The sequence below is a fragment of the Schistocerca nitens genome, chromosome 1 (assembly GCF_023898315.1).
Source record: "Schistocerca nitens isolate TAMUIC-IGC-003100 chromosome 1, iqSchNite1.1, whole genome shotgun sequence".
NCBI classification, from domain to species: domain Eukaryota; kingdom Metazoa; phylum Arthropoda; class Insecta; order Orthoptera; family Acrididae; genus Schistocerca; species Schistocerca nitens.
In genome coordinates this window covers 335,345,963-335,361,993 of record NC_064614.1, presented here as the reverse complement: position 1 = coordinate 335,361,993, position 16,031 = coordinate 335,345,963, and the positions used below count along the sequence as shown (strand labels likewise).

The 16,031-nt window shown below is 42.3% G+C and overlaps 1 protein-coding gene across 1 annotated transcript in view; it reads left to right on the top strand.

Moving 5' to 3' along the window:
• The window catches only part of LOC126246160 (nephrin-like), a 115,248-nt gene that overhangs the window by 77,791 nt on the left and 21,426 nt on the right, over nucleotides 1-16,031 (top strand). The window lies entirely within an intron of this gene.

Here is a 16,031-nt window from a genome sequence, read left to right as displayed (position 1 = left end):
GCAGGATCTTTTCATGAAATTTCAGTCACCAACTTCCTCCTACAAATGCAAAAATATTTAGTTTTCGTCCATCTACATAGAGATAAAGGATCATAGTAATAAAGGAAGAGAAATGAGAGCTCGCATGGAAAAATTTTATTATTCGTTTTTCCCGCACGCTGTTCGAGAGTGGAGCGGAAGAGAAACAGCTTGAAGTTGGTTCAGTGAACCCTCTGCTAGGCACTACATTTTGAATGACAGAGTAGTCATGTAGACGTAGACGTATAAGAAGCAATCGGAAGTATTTGCTTAGGGAGTTTCTGATTTTGAGACACTTCTCGAGAATAGTGATAGTGGTTTCCCGTGCTGTTGTACTTTACAGCTGTATCTTGAAGTTTCGTTTGTAATTACATACGTTTCGCTTATACCTTTCACACTCAATCCTCACCTGTTAGCCTCGTTTTCATACAAAGAACGAGATTTGGGAGGAAATTTACGTCGCCATATTCGTTGAGACACACTACGTTACTGCCGTCGCTCACTTGCTTCTCGTTTGCTCATTCCTGACCTCATCTCTCTCTCTGTCTCTTACTTTCTTCCCCCCCCCCACTCCCTCTCTCCCTCCCTCTCTCTCTCTCTCTCTCAAATTCACATACAAAAATCAAATGTTTCGTCCGTAGCAGAGTGGTCGCACGAAACATTCAAAATTGACGCCATAATAGATAAAAACAAAATGAGAAATAACTGGTGTAACCACGTACCAAGTGGTTGTAACTAAACTGATGGTGTTTCGATTGCTGCCGTGCGGTCTGGGCTGTAAACGCCGAAAGACGCTGAAACGTCATAGGTATGTTCATTAATCAGTTTGCTTACGGAGGATGCTGAAAAAACAATAGTCCCCTTTGTACCACCGGATGCAAATGGGCGCTGTAAGCAGTCAGAATGTGAGGTGTTCCCAGCTTTGGCGTCAGTAGGCTGTTTGTAGATTGATGACGCGTGTTAATTTGTGAAGTGTCTGTCGGTGTAAAGGCTTAAGGAAGTTGATGTTACCAGTATGAGACATAATGGCTATACAGGGTGAAAAGTATTTAAACCGACAAACTCTGGGAGGCTGTAGGGGACATCAAAACAAATATTTTTCTCTCATGTCATTTTTTTCTATGAGGAGTATTTAAACCAGTAGAGGAAGATTTCTATGGCGGCAAATCAATTATACCAACAAACACTTTTCCATTTTTTTTATGACCAAGAGACAACAGATTAACACAACCCAGTTTCAATTACAGTAGATTTTCAAAAATGCCTCCATTGACACGTAAACTAAGGTTACACCGTCGGATCATGTTCTGGCGGACACGGGCAAAAACCCCAGGAGTATCCTGAATTGTTCCTGCTGCTGCTACTATCCGGGCAACCAGATCCTCTGCTGATGCAATAGGAGTTGCAGAAACAGGGTTGCGCATCTCTCCCCACACGAAAAAGTCCAGAGGAGACATATCTGGGGATGGAGCAGGCCATGGTACAGGACTACCTCTGCCATTCCACGTTTCTGGGAACCGTCGGTCCAGGAATAGACGCACACGACGGCTGAAATGAGCCGGCACCCCGTCATGTTGGAACCACATGCGTTGTCTTGTAGGGAGTGGGACGTCTTCCAGAAATTGTAATAGTGTCTGCCATTTAATGGCCTAGGTAGCAGATACGGCCCAATTAAACAGTCCCCAGCAACACCGACCTACACATTAACGAAGAACCGCACTTTATGAGCGCTAGTAACTGTGGCATGTGGGTTATCCCCACTCCAAACATGCGAATTGTGAATGTTGAAGACTCCATCACGCCCGAACGTTGCTGTCCAGGTAACTTCTAAATGACCCGGTCTCACGCAGATGCTGGTACACAGCAGCAAAGGTCGTATGATGCGGGATACGACGATTAGGATATTGTTGTCGATAAACCCGCTGTGCAGATCGTCCGTTGTGGTGCGCTACGTAGTACGCACCAACCATATCAGTGTACTCGCTCCAGGTTTTCGCTCCATTAGTAAACAGAGACAATGCACTACTACACTGGTGGACAGCAGTTGCCTACAACTGAAGATCGTAATACGCTCTCTAACAACTGAAGATCGCAAAACGACCTCTAACAACTGAAGAGCGTAATACGGCCTCCACCGGTTTAAATAATCCTCATAGGAAAAATGACATTAGGGAAAATATTTGTTTTGATGTCCCCTACAACCTCCCAGAGATTGTCGGTTTAAATGATTTTCACCCTGTAGAAAAACTAGACAGTACACTTCTGGTAAAACTGTTTTATCAGAACTGCAGCAGTGTAAGCTCTGCACTGCTGGGATATCGTGCAACAGAAACAGCTGCGAAGAGGCCAATTGTCAATCAGTGGGCTAAAGAGTATGTTCAACTGATTTGAGGCCATTGGGAGAGGGAGGCGGCCCATTCCCATGGCAGTTGCTGATCTATAGCCGACCGTGCAGCACATGCCTCACATTCGGCAGCCGATGCTCGAGCTATGTCATGAAAACTCTCTCCACTCGTCAATTGTTCAAAAATGTTTGCAGCACATCTTACGCTGTTATCCTTACAGCATTCAGATTGTGCACCGAATGAAACCCCAAGGTAGGCTTCAACGCCGTGGCTTTGGCCCTCGCTTTTTGGCACGCATAGGAATTGATGACATGGGGCTGTGGAATATTCTCTGAACGGACGAGACACATTTTACATGGCAAAATGCCGTGAACGCCAGAACTATTGCGTATGGGGTTCTACACCGCTACATGCTGTACGGGAACATTCCCTGCATTCAGCTTACGTGACTGTGTGATGTGGTTCTATAGGCTACTTCATTCTCGGTCCGTTTATCTTCGAGGAGACGACACCTCGCGGCCCTGTCGGGTGTACAGTGACATCTGCAGCGTTATAAGGACCTTCTCGTGTAACATGTGATTTCAGCTTTGCAAGTACGCACCTGTGCCCACACCACTATTTTCATGCAAGATGAAGCGACACCACGTGTTGTATGCCAGGTGAAAGATTTGCTACGAGAAACCTTCCGTAACGACGACATCATCTCTAGGCAATTTCAAGATGAGTGCCCTTCCAGATCCTCCGATCTAAATCCATGTGACTTCTGGTTGTGGGGATATTTGAAAGATTATGTTTATCAGTCATGTATCCTGACTCTTCTTGATCTGAAGCATTCCATATGATGACATACACCCGGATATGCTGCGAGCAACTGTCGACCATGCCGTGTTACTGACGCAGAATGTTGCCGAGTCGGAAGGTCATACTGAACACACGTTGTCACTTGCGACACACATCCTAATAACGTTCCAGAACCACTATTATCATGTGTTTGATCATTACTTCCTTCATCCTGCACCCACACCGCACTCTAATTGCTTATAGAACTATATCATCATTCGATGTATTATCTTTTACACCATACACCATACTCCGATCTTAGTTACGACGTTTCAGCATCCTGCGTCGTATACGACCCACACTGCAGCACTCGGAAACCAGCCCGTCTGATTATAGCCAGCTGGTATATGGTGACATACGTTTATCCACAATTTCGGTCTGTGTATGAAAACAGGTTATAACATTGTATGGTGTAGTCTAAAAGATGTGAAAGAAGGGTATACCAGTCATATTAACAAGCACACCTATGATGCACAACATTGCGGAAAAGTTAAGTACAAGACATACACCACTGCTACACTCGAAAATTATCTCAAAATTAATAAGTTTCTAAGCAAATATTTCCCAATACTTTCCAGATGACGTTCAGTAAAATAATGAAAAATGATAAATGCAAGGTGACTTGCAGAAATCCACTTTCACGTTTAAATTAATTTCAGGCGAGTAATTACAAAAAAAAATATCACATGTCATCATTTTTAGGCTCAAAATAGAAAAACATTAATGAACTTTGTATAATACTTTTACAGAAATGAAACGAGGCCCACAAAAGATGACACATAAGTGTTGAAACATGTTTCGATAAATTGTAGAAAGCCATACATTGCGTTCTGCAGAAGGCAGAGTTTACAAACCCCAATGTAATTCGCAAACACGGAAAGAACGATAACAGGAGTTTCCAGCAGCATTTTGACGATAGTGCAGAACTCTGGCTTTAGTAATGGTGCTTCTCATGTACTTTTTGGACTGTGGGTACGAAATCTTATTTGTGATGACATACTCATCTTTAAGGCAGCCCGAGTTATATGTTAGGTTGAAAGGTAATTGATAGTTGGCGAAGCCACCGGTTGAGATGTCATGCGAAAACCTACATATTCTTTATTTTTGCACGGCGCGATACTAGAATTTCTCCAGCTGTTTTGATGACAAGTCAATTCAGAAAAATCTTATCGGCAGGTTTAATTTATCTCACCTGTGACAGAACTCTTTCATAGAGGCCACCTGCACCAGAGGACCGGCGGATTCTGTCTGCGAAGGACTCCCTTCTATCTAAATCCTTTTCGATAGAATTTAGTTTGATTCAGTCGATCTCTGTTCGAATATTCAGATGAATGTAAGTATTTTCAGTGTCTGATATTACGAGTGTAATCCCAAAAGTAAGATCTCCTATTTTTTTATAAGTACATAGACCAGTTTATTTCTACAATGGTTTACATCAGTTTACAGCTTCAACATTTAGCTATTTTTCGACATAATCACAATTCCTGGTGATGCATTTTTGTAGACACTGTAGCAGTTTTTGTATGCCGATGTCATACCAGCTCGCCGCCATGCTGTTCAGAAAGTTATGAACCTCTTCTTTCAACTCGTCGTCGGAGCTGAATCGCTTCCCGGTCAAATGTTCTTTTAACCTAGGGATCAGGTGATAGTCACTGGGTGCCAAGTCAGGAGTATAGGGTGGGTGGGTGATTATGTTCCACTGAAACTGTTGCAGGAGAGCAACGGTCTGCCGAGTGATGTGTGGGCGAGCGTTGCCATGGAGAATGTGTACGCCCTTGCTCAACATTCATCTTCTCCGGTTCTGAATTGCCCGTTTGAGTTTTTTCAGAGTCTCACAGTACCTGTCAGCGTTAATTAATGCTTTGATCAACCTTCAACACTGTCTCCTCAGAAATTGACGGTTTTCCGCTCCTGTGTTCGTCGTGAATTGCGGTCCGACCAGCTACAAACTCTTTACAACTTACGAACATTTTTGACATCCAAGCACGACTCACCATACAATTCCGTCAATTGGCGATGGATTTCAATCGGCGCAGTGCCCTTTGCGTTCAAAAACCGAATAACTGCGCGCAGTTCGAACTTGGCGGCCACATCCAACGGGAGCTCCATTCTCAACGGCTGCCAAGCCAAGACTAAGCGCCTCAGCGCGGCGTGTGCATGTTTACACACAGCGCATGAAGCACTCTTCATAACAGTGTGACCAACTGCCACACAAACAGAGTTCTGTACTTATAAAAATAGGAGACCTTACTTTTGGGATTACCCTTTAACATATCGTCGGCCTCTTCTGTACTCAATGGTGTCTGCAGTAATTTACGGCAGGGGGAAATATTTTACAATTGCAATTTTTCATATAACCGATTCGGGAATTTTGATAACGTGCCTTATGAACGTAATTTGAGAAGTAATACCCAAAACTTGTTCATCTGAAATGACTGATGGTTATCCACTTATTTGTTTTCCACAATTTCTCCTCTCTTCTATTGCAGAAAACTGTATCACTTTTAGGCGCTTCAGTCTGAAACAGCACGACCACTACGGTCGCAGGTTCGAATCCTGCCTCGGGCATGGATGTGTGTGATGTCCTTAGGTTAGTTAGGTTTAAATAGTTCTAAATTCTAGGGGACTGATGATCTCAGATGTTAAGTCCCGAAGTGCTCAGAGCCATTTGAACCATTTTTTGTATCACTTCTTTGTGTTTGGATTCACAGATGAAATATAAGTATATGCACAGTATTAAAGGCCGTATTCTTCAGAATCTATTGGTTTCTTATATAAAAGTAAGTACAGTCTCACAAACCTCTGAGAGTTCTTTTTTATTTCTTCCTTCGTCTGTCTTCCTCAGCTTAACCAGTCTCTTCATCTAAGAGCAGCAGCTACAACCAACGTCCGCAGCTCTCAATTTTCGACATTCATATCTTTGTCTTCCCATACAGTACTTGCCCTTTGGTTGTTCCATGATCTTAAAACGGACGTACATGCGATACGAGCCTGACTGACTGACTGAGGGGATAACACTGAAGTACGCTTGAATACTGCTTTTCCACTGATACATATATGAAGAAGTGCCTGATGGGCTAGTAGCTGTCACTGTCAATAACCAACATGCAAAATACTACCACAAATCTGCTGTTGTTCGTTTTAATGTGTCGCTACTAAACAAACTACCTTCTCTAAGTCTATATGTGACTAAATTTCACTTCAGTTCTTGCCAGTGATAATTGACATAATTCCACTCACGAACAGGCACAGTCGCACTTACATAAAATTGGTGCGAATATAAAATCAGAGTAATATTTATGCAACTCCTTACGAGAGGCCTTCAATAAACAACGCAAAACATTTTTTGCGGACAGTATCGGTTAAAAAACGCACAATTTTTTGAGGGACTTCGTGGAATTTTTCTGATTCTGCCCTTAAGATATCATGATCTTCGGATAGGTGACGTCGCTATACGTACCTTTCAAAATGGCGTCTGTAATGGAGGCACTTCCAGGCAGAGGCCTGCCATTGAGTTTACGTATATTTTGCCAGAACACCAGTGCATCAGCAGGCCAGTGTGGCCGAGCGGTTCTAGGCGCTTCAGTCCGGAACCGCGCTGCTGCTACGGTCGTAGGTTCGAATCCTGACTCGGGCATGGATGTGTGTGTTGTCCTTAGGTTAGTTAGGTTTAAGGAGTTCTAAGTTCTAGGGGACTGATGACCTCAGATGTTAAGTCCCATAGTGCTCAGAGGCATTTGAACCATTTTGAAGAGGAGTTTGCTCATCCAACAAACAGTACCTCGGCTTTCCACCACCTGTCTCGCTGATTTTTTCATTGGTCTTTTGTCTTCGATTTGTGGCCGGCCGCTGTGATCGAGCGGTTCTAGGCGCTTCAGTCCTGAGCCACGCGACTATTACGGTCGCAGGTTCGAATCCTGCCTCCGGCAAGGGTATGTGTGATGTCCTTAGGTTAGTTAGGTTTAAGTAGTTCTAAGTTCTAGGGGACTAATGACCACAGATGTTAAGTCCCATAGTTCTTAGGGCTATTTCAACCATCTTTGAACCAGTGCATTCTAGATATTCATAGGCTCTTACAGAGTGTCTACAGAGGCCTGGCGGAAAAAGAAACATCTACGGTGAGCCGTTGGGGGAGGCATGTGTCATCCTCGCAACGAGATCACACAAATTTGTCCAATCTCCTGCTTGCCGGATGGCAGCACACACATGTTACTCTTGCAATGCTGGAACATTCGAATACTCTCATTCGAATGGACAGACGGGTGAAACACCTCGTTGCACATCTGGAAGTCTTTGTTAGTAGTATTGACACACTTCTTCACCAGTTTAAGTACGAAAAAATGTGTGATTGGCTGGTTTCTCGCCGCCTAATACAAGATATAAAGAACGAAGGATCATCTGTGCGGAATTGCTTGCTCGTTACCAGGCTGATCGTAACAATTTTTCAGTAAACATCGTCACAGGTGATGAAAACTTTGTTCAGCACTTCGAACAAAAACGACGATCCATGGAATGGCACCTTACCACCTTTCCTGCGAAGAAAAATTCAGATCTACACCCTTAGCCGGTAAAGTCGTGGCGACTGTCTTCTGCGACTCTGAAGGTGTTGTTCTGCATGGTGTCCTCCCTCATGGTGCAACGATGAACTCTGAAGTGAATTTTGATACCCTCGGAAAATCGAAGAAACGACAATGGCGTGCCCGTCGCCGCATAAATGCAAACGAACTTCTCTTCCCCCATGACAACGCAAGGCCTCAAAAAAGTCAGCGCACGCGAGAGGAGCTCAAAAAATTCCATTGGACGGTTCTTCTTCATCCACCCAATAGGCCGGATTTCACACATTTCGACTTCCTCTGCCCCAGTTAAGGGAGCACTCTGCGGCAAGCGGATGATGGGGAGTTTTCTGATGCAGTATAGTGGTAACCTGCAGGTAGACACGCCTTCCCAGTAAGGTAGCGTAATTTCGTCGCATTGAACGAAGATTATGTTGAAAAATAGGGTTCTGTAACTAAAAGAGTGGTGAATAACACGGTATATAGTAATCCAGAATAAAACAAACCTGCTTTCAAAAACAAATGTGTCGTATTACTCATTGACTGGCCCGCGTATATATGTTACTCTTTCTTTACATTTGTGTGAATACATATATAAATATAGAAAAACAAAACAAAAAATTAACTTGGTACAAGTTTCATTGAAGTACTTGGTGTTAATCAACAGCGGAGAAAATCCCCATTAAAACCTGTTACCTTGTCGCTCCATGTAGTCAGTGATTTGTACATCTTTCTTTCCTTGACGGGTCTACGAAGAACCTCCTCATTTATTGTCTTGTCTCTTCACCTAAATTTTCTAAATCTTTCTGTAACACTACAATCGGCCGCGCGGAGTGGCCGCGCGGTTAGAGGCGCCATGTCACTGGTTGAGCGGCCCCTTCCGCCGGAGGTTCGAGTCCTCCCTTGGGGATGGGTGTGTGTGTTGTTCTTAGCATAAGTTAGTTTAAGCAGTGTGTGAGTCTAGGGACCGATGACCTCAGCAGTTTGGTCCCATAGGAATTCACTCACATTTTTTTAACCCTACATTTGTAAAGATACTTTTTCCCTTTTTCGATTTTCCCACATTCAATGATTCACTTCACTGCAACTTTCTGCTGCAAAAATACTTTCCCTCAATTTTTTTCCTTAACTTAAGGCCAATATTTTATACTAGCAGCATCCTTCTAACTTTAGTAGCTGTTTTTGCCTGTGCTAGTGTTCTTGTTATGTCCACCTTGCTCTGTCCGCCATGCTTTGTTTATTCCAAGGTAGCAGAATTCCTTCTGTTCATCTTCAACGTGGTTCCCAGTTATGATATTCCTGTTGCCTCACACTACTTTTGTCTCTGTTTTGTTTACTTTCACTCCTTATCCTGTGCTCAGTAGACTGCTCACTTCACTCAGTAGGTCCTCTAATTCTTCCTCGGTGTCATTAAAGATAGCTGTGTCATCAAGGAATCTTATCAACTGTATCTTGTCACCCTAAATTTCGACGGCACTCTTGAAACTTTCATTTACTGTCTTTATTGTTTCTTCGATTTACACCCTTAACAGTAGGAGTGAAAGACTACCTACGCCTTTCTCCATTTTTAAACAAAGCATTTCGCTACGGGTGTTCGAGTGTTACTGTGCCCACTTGTTTCTTGAACATACTGTATGGTTCTCGTCTTCCCATATAGTTTGTAAGTTTGTATTAATAAGCACAGAATTTGACCTACATCTTTGGTTTCTTTACCTTTCCTAAGGCCAAACTGTTTTTTTTTGTGTATTATTTCTATCAAAAACTTTGATGCATAAGCTGCGATAGTTCTTGCATTTTAATGCTTTGCTGTCTCGGGATTGTGTGGAAAATTTTTCTGAAGGCCTGATGGTACGTCTCCGGTCCCATACAATCCACACACAAAACTCAATAATTAATCATTTGGCATCAATTTCCCCTAAAGGTTTTAGAAATTCCGAAGAAATGTTAGTTCTCACTTCTGCCTTGTTTCATAATAAGTCTTCCAATGCTCTGTCAGAGTCTGTCTTTAAAACTGGTTCTCCTTTACAGATCAACAATAATTTCTTCTTCTGTCTTGTATCAGATATTCCTTCCTCTCGCAGAGGCCCTCAATTTGCTCTTTCCACCTGTCACTCCACCCTCTCCTCTGCTTTCAAAAGTGGAATTTCTTTTGCACTCTTTCTTAGGGTTGACGACTTTTTTTTCAGTTAAACAGTTATTGCAGGTGGAAGGGATTCCTATTGGGGATTGTGGAGGGGTGTCGGGCAGGTAATTGCATTAATATTTACAGCGTGTTCAGTGTTGTAATGGTGGCTCTCTGGAGCTGGATAGCTGGTGTACGATGAAGCGACAGAGAAAAGATTGGAGACTTTACATCCGCAAAATTCTGTAAAGATATCAATCCACAATGATTATAAAACTGTGCCGAAACCATCAGTTGAGAAATAAACGAACCAATTCTGCATTGCTGGCTACAACTACAGTGTTTCCAGTTGCTGTCTGCAAAACTATATCTGCGGTTAGGTAACATCACAAACAATCGTTGCTGGAAAGGCTTGAGATTCCGGTAATAATTGAGAAGCCTGTACCGTAAACTGCAGGACGGTGCAAGAGCGCTAGCGAACCCTCTCCTGCCCTACCTCCCCTCTCCCCCCCAACTCCACCCTTTGGAGAAGCTATGACTGTATGGTGTACGGCTACACTAGAACTCTCTTAGTTGATCGTATATCGTATTGTTATCTGCCTGGGTGTAAGTACAGATAAGCAACATTTTCCCTGTTAATACGTAGTGACTCTAAGGTATACCTCTTTTATTCCGTATTTAATAATATTCTCTATATCAGCTTTATTAAAACAAGCTTTTATATTTTTTCTTTGTAAATTAATTCATAAAATCGCAACAACAATTCCCTCGCTGTTACACGGGTTACACAACTTTTATATGCTACTGAAATTTATATTTGCAATTCCGTAACATTCGACGGGCATTCAATAAGTGATACAACACTTTTTTTCTGAAGGCGGGTTGGTTTTATCCAGAGTTCCTATACACCATTTTGTTCCCCACTCTTTTGGATACAAAACACTGATTTTCTAAATAATCCCCGTTCGATGCAACGGCCTTACTCCGTCTTACTGGGAGGGTCCGTATGCGCTCATGGTACCAGTCTATTGGCCGGCGTTGGAGCCAACGTTTTGCTGCATCAGTAACCTCCCCATCATCCACGCACTGCTTCCCGCGAAGTGCTTCCTTCATTGAACCAAACAGCTGGAAGAGGGAGGTGCGAGATCCAGCCTGTAGGGGCTGAAGCGGGACTATTCCACAAGGTCCAACAGCAAATTCCGCATCTTTTGAACCGAAATTTGCCGTGCAAAAATGTATTGTATTAATTACTGAACGCCCATTGTAAGATAGGAGTGGAGTAGCTTTAAGGACCTGATGTCGAATGACGCTACATGTGGTAAACTAAGTACTATCATGACCTGATAAAAAATAATACTCGCATGAGCTGATAAAATGTCACGAAATGATCATTTCTCGGTAGCAGGATTCAAATGCATGTCATTTCTATCGACACTCGGAGACGTCGGTGTGATTGTTTGTAGGGAATTCACGACCTGTTCCGTCAAGGGCAGACGACTTCTAGAGCTGGTAGCAGAGTTTTCATTTTCATTAACAGCCAAAATAATTGTAGCTGTACCAACAGAAAGAAAACCAGTGTTATGGAAAACAATAAAGAGTTATATTTTAGAAAAAGAATGTCGTATCCTTTTAAATGAAGTTTTCCAATAAATGACTAAATTAAATGGAGACATCACTTACGAAATGAAGAGGTGCTAGCATGAGTAGACGGGGGCAAGAATAGGTGAAAACTCTTATCCAATGAAGGATTAGGATATCGGTATCTGTTCAAAGTAAAATAATATTTTTAAATTTCGTGCTAGAACAGGAATAGAGAGGAATAATCCTAGACAAGCAAATAATTGCCGCCATTCTTCCTCGGTTGCTACTTCAATTATGTTTATTCACATAGAAAACAATAAGAATTATCCGTCTTTTGGAATTGAATATTTATTTTATTTTGAACAAAACATTTTTCGCTATTCATTTTAGGATTTATCTGTGATCTATAAATCAAAAGATAATTAAAATTTCGTTCTTCGCTATAGTACTTTCAGTATTTAGTGGCGGCACATTAAGGGTATCTTAACTTTGTTACTCTGGTTTATCACTTTCCTGTTTTTCTCGTGTGCCCACTGGATGCTTTGAAGACACATATTGAACACCTAATTGTGACATACAGTCTGTTGGAAACTTATATTGTGTTTATCTAGTGCCTACACAAGAAAACACTAAAAGAAGAGGCTGTATAAATGTAACTGAAAAAAATACAATCTCATGCTTGTAAATAGTAAGGAACACTACTGGTCTCATTATATAAAAAATGTATAATCAAACAATTATCTTTTACTTTGTAGATCTCTGATGACGCTAACACCAATAGAAGAAACGTGTTCGGTTTTATTTGGAATTAAAAGGCGGATAACTCTTATCCTTATCTACATGAGAATCGTAATTCATTTGCAATGAGGTTAAACGACTGCGATGATGCTGGTTTAAATAAATTTTCTGGTTCGCTAAAATTATAACGAGATCTGAACATATAGATAACAGCATGAGAAATAATGAAAGGCATACCTCAGTGCAGCTCCTACATCTTCAAATGGCCAGGAATCTCTTACATGAATGAACTGTACACAGCAAACTCTGTTATTTTGCACGTCGGAGGATGTACGTGCGTGCTTCTAGTGGTTAATGGTATGCTTGGCGGTTCACTGTAGTTAAATTAGTATAGTCACTTGAGTAATCTAGAACTACTATGGTAGCCGGCCGGAGTGGCCGTGCGGTTCTAGGCGCTACAGTCTGGAGCCGAGCGACCGCTACGGTCGCAGGTTCGAATCCTGCCTCGGGCATGGATGTGTGTGTTGTCCTTAGGTTAGTTAGGTTTAATTAGTTCTGAGTTCTAGGCGACTAATGACCTGAGAAGTTAAGTCGCATAGTGCTCAGAGCCATTTGAACTACTATGGTACAAACGGTTACAGTACTCAGGACTCAGTTCATATTCATGTCTGGCTTATCTCTGCACTCCGAGCAATGTGCTCATCGCCAAAGTATCCACCATGTAGCTCGACTACCGTGTATTGTCAGAAGCTTTAGCATACATAGAGTTGTTGCTTCACATCCCTGGTTTAATACGGAATGTGCCCTACAGCACGGGGAACTTTCGTACTCCAGTGTGTTGTCCGTCTATGACGGCGACAGATGTGCCCCAACTGCATGTAGGTTAGTGGCTTGCACACTAATTCATTCGACTTAATTAACGTTAACGTCGCGAACATTTCCTGCAGTCATCTCTACGGCTGCTGTTTCGTCAAAGTGCAGGCCAGTTTACTGATTCTCTTTATATCCCCCACTATTCCTGCGTTTCCCTTCTAAAGCCACACGTGTGTCTGCAGGATGTTGTCCCTCACGCGAGACACCACATAGCTGCATTACATACCTGGTAATAATTTCTACCACGAATATAAAACTGACAACTGCTGTGAAACATATCTTTACTTGACTAACACAGAATGTAGTTTTTTGGAAACCAGGATAACGTCTAAAAATTTGTTTCAAAATTGGGTTTTGACGGAGAATTAGCGTTAGTAGTTAACAGAATTCCACCATGTTTTGCCGGCCGAAGTGGCCGTGCGGTTAAAGGCGCTGCAGTCTGGAATCGCAAGACCGCTACGGTCGCAGGTTCGAATCCTGCCTCGGGCATGGATGTTTGTGATGTCCTTAGGTTAGTTAGGTTTAACTAGTTCTAAGTTCTAGGGGACTAATGACCTCAGCAGTTGAGTCCCATAGTGCTCAGAGCCATTTGAACCATTTGAACCACCATGTTTTAGTTAATTACTGATCTGTATTGGTAGATATTGGAAAGTAATGTGCCACGCACAAGAAACGTATCGTCAACAAGGTTTCATGCACTTGACATTAACATTCTGCTAGAGATAAGTTACATAATTTGTTTCGTGACATCCTTAAGCATTCCCGCGTCTTCTTGTGTCTTTCTAGTGACTCCTGGTCGATAGCAGTGGCAAGCCAGTCTTCAAAACAGTTTCTACAACTGAGGTGCGTTCTATCCAATGAGCAGTAATTGAATTTCGTTTCAGGTAAAATAAGACCATCAAAAATATGCTCAAGAGTTCACACAATGTCTACAGACTCCGGACAGTGGCTAAAGGCTCGATAAGTCGCTGGGTGAAGAGTCTGTCGTCTAAAGAACAAAGAGAAGGAAATCTTTATGATTTCCGACGAGCAGGCGGCCGAGGCACATCTGTGACGACTCCAGTGTTGCGATGTGCCAACACTCTTATCCTGGGTGATCGACAGTGGCCATTATGCAACTCAGTGCTCAACTTGACATCTTTGTTGCTACTGCTAACACACTTGTCCACCAGTTAGAGTATAAAAAGGTTTGTGCCCGCTGAGTTCCTCTGAGCCTAACTGAAGAGGATATGGAGGGATGAAGGAAATTCCGTGCCGTATTGGTTTTTCCGTTATGAGGCTGACGGTACGATTTCGTATCAAACGTTGTCGGAGTTGATCAAACATGCAGCCACGAATTTGAGCGAGGAACGAAACAGCAGTCAGTGAAGTGGCACCACATAACATCTTCTTCCTCGAAGAAGAGCAAGACAGTACCCTCAGCAGTTAAAGTCGTGGTTAGAGTCATCTGAGACTCTAAAACGATTATTGTTTTTCATGTCCTCCATCATAGTCAAACCATCAACTCCGAAGTCAATTCCGAGAATCTGAGGACATTAAAGAACCGGTTACAGGGTGTTCGTCGCAACAAAAATTCTGACATATTCCTTTTTCTCCTTCTCCGCGATTGCTCAAAGCCACACAATTTCTTCATTAGCACTACAAACCGGCTCTCGCCCTGGTACCATGACGGCCCATTGAAAACGTGCAACATTATGTGCGTCCGTCTGCTATGACCGTTTGCGACTTACCCTTCTACACAGGCCCACCACACGCAGATCCCGTCGGATTGCTCGCTCGGATACTGGATGGGACAGACCTGCATTCACTGGTAGTAGCAATACCTGATTGTTAGTACCTGTTTACGTCCACTGTTCTCACTATGTGTAACGTGCCTGGGAGCGGTGTATTATTTATTATACACAGATTGCGAAATCCACGCTGACAAACCCAACAAATCGGCAATCTCATTCACGGTTTGGTCACGGGTTCTTTCAAACAGCACACACTGGCTCTCATTAAACTTTGACAAAACACAGTACATACAGTTCCGCACAGTAAATGGAATGACACCATTAGTATATATGGACTTCGATCAGAAATCGGTAGCTAAGGTAGAATATTAAAAATTTCTAGGTGTAGGCATTGAGGAGGGGTTGAACTGGAAAAAACAAACTGAAAATCTGCTGAAACGTTTGAGTTCAGCTGCTTATGGTATTAGGGTCATTGCAAATTTTGGCGGTATACATCTCAGTAAATTAGCTTACCACGCCTATTTTCTTTCTCTGCTTTCGTATGGCATCATATTCCGGGGTAACTCATCATTGAGTAAAAGAGTGTTCATTACACAAAAGCATGCAGTCAGAATAGTTGCTGGAGCTCATCCAAGATCATCCTGCAGACATTTATTTAAAGAGCTAGAGATCTTCACTGTAGCCTCACAATATGTATATTCACTTATGAAATTTGTTATTAACAATCCGAACGAATTCAAAAGTAATAGCAGTGTACATGGCTACAACACTAGGAGAAAGGATGATCTTCACTACTCAAGGTTAAATCTAACTTTGGCTCAGAAGGGGGTAAATTATGCTGCCACAAATGCCTTTGGTGACTTACCTAACAGCATCAAAAATCTGACAGATAGCCATATAGCATTTAAAAGGAAATTAAAAGAATTTATTAATGGAAACTCCTTCTACTCATTAGATGAAATTTTGGATATAGTAAGTGAGTAATTTCCCCAACCCCACAAAAAAATTTAAAATATTGTCATGTAATATTTTGTGCAATGTATAGACACGTTTTATTAACCTGACACGTTCTACATCATTACGAAGTGTCGTATTCATGATCTATACAACAAGTACTAATCTAATCTAATCATAACTGACGGGCACATACACACCATTTCACATTCCCACGACTTACGTCATCTGACCATTGGCACACAGATCCACCTCATCTCTAGCGCTCAAAAGC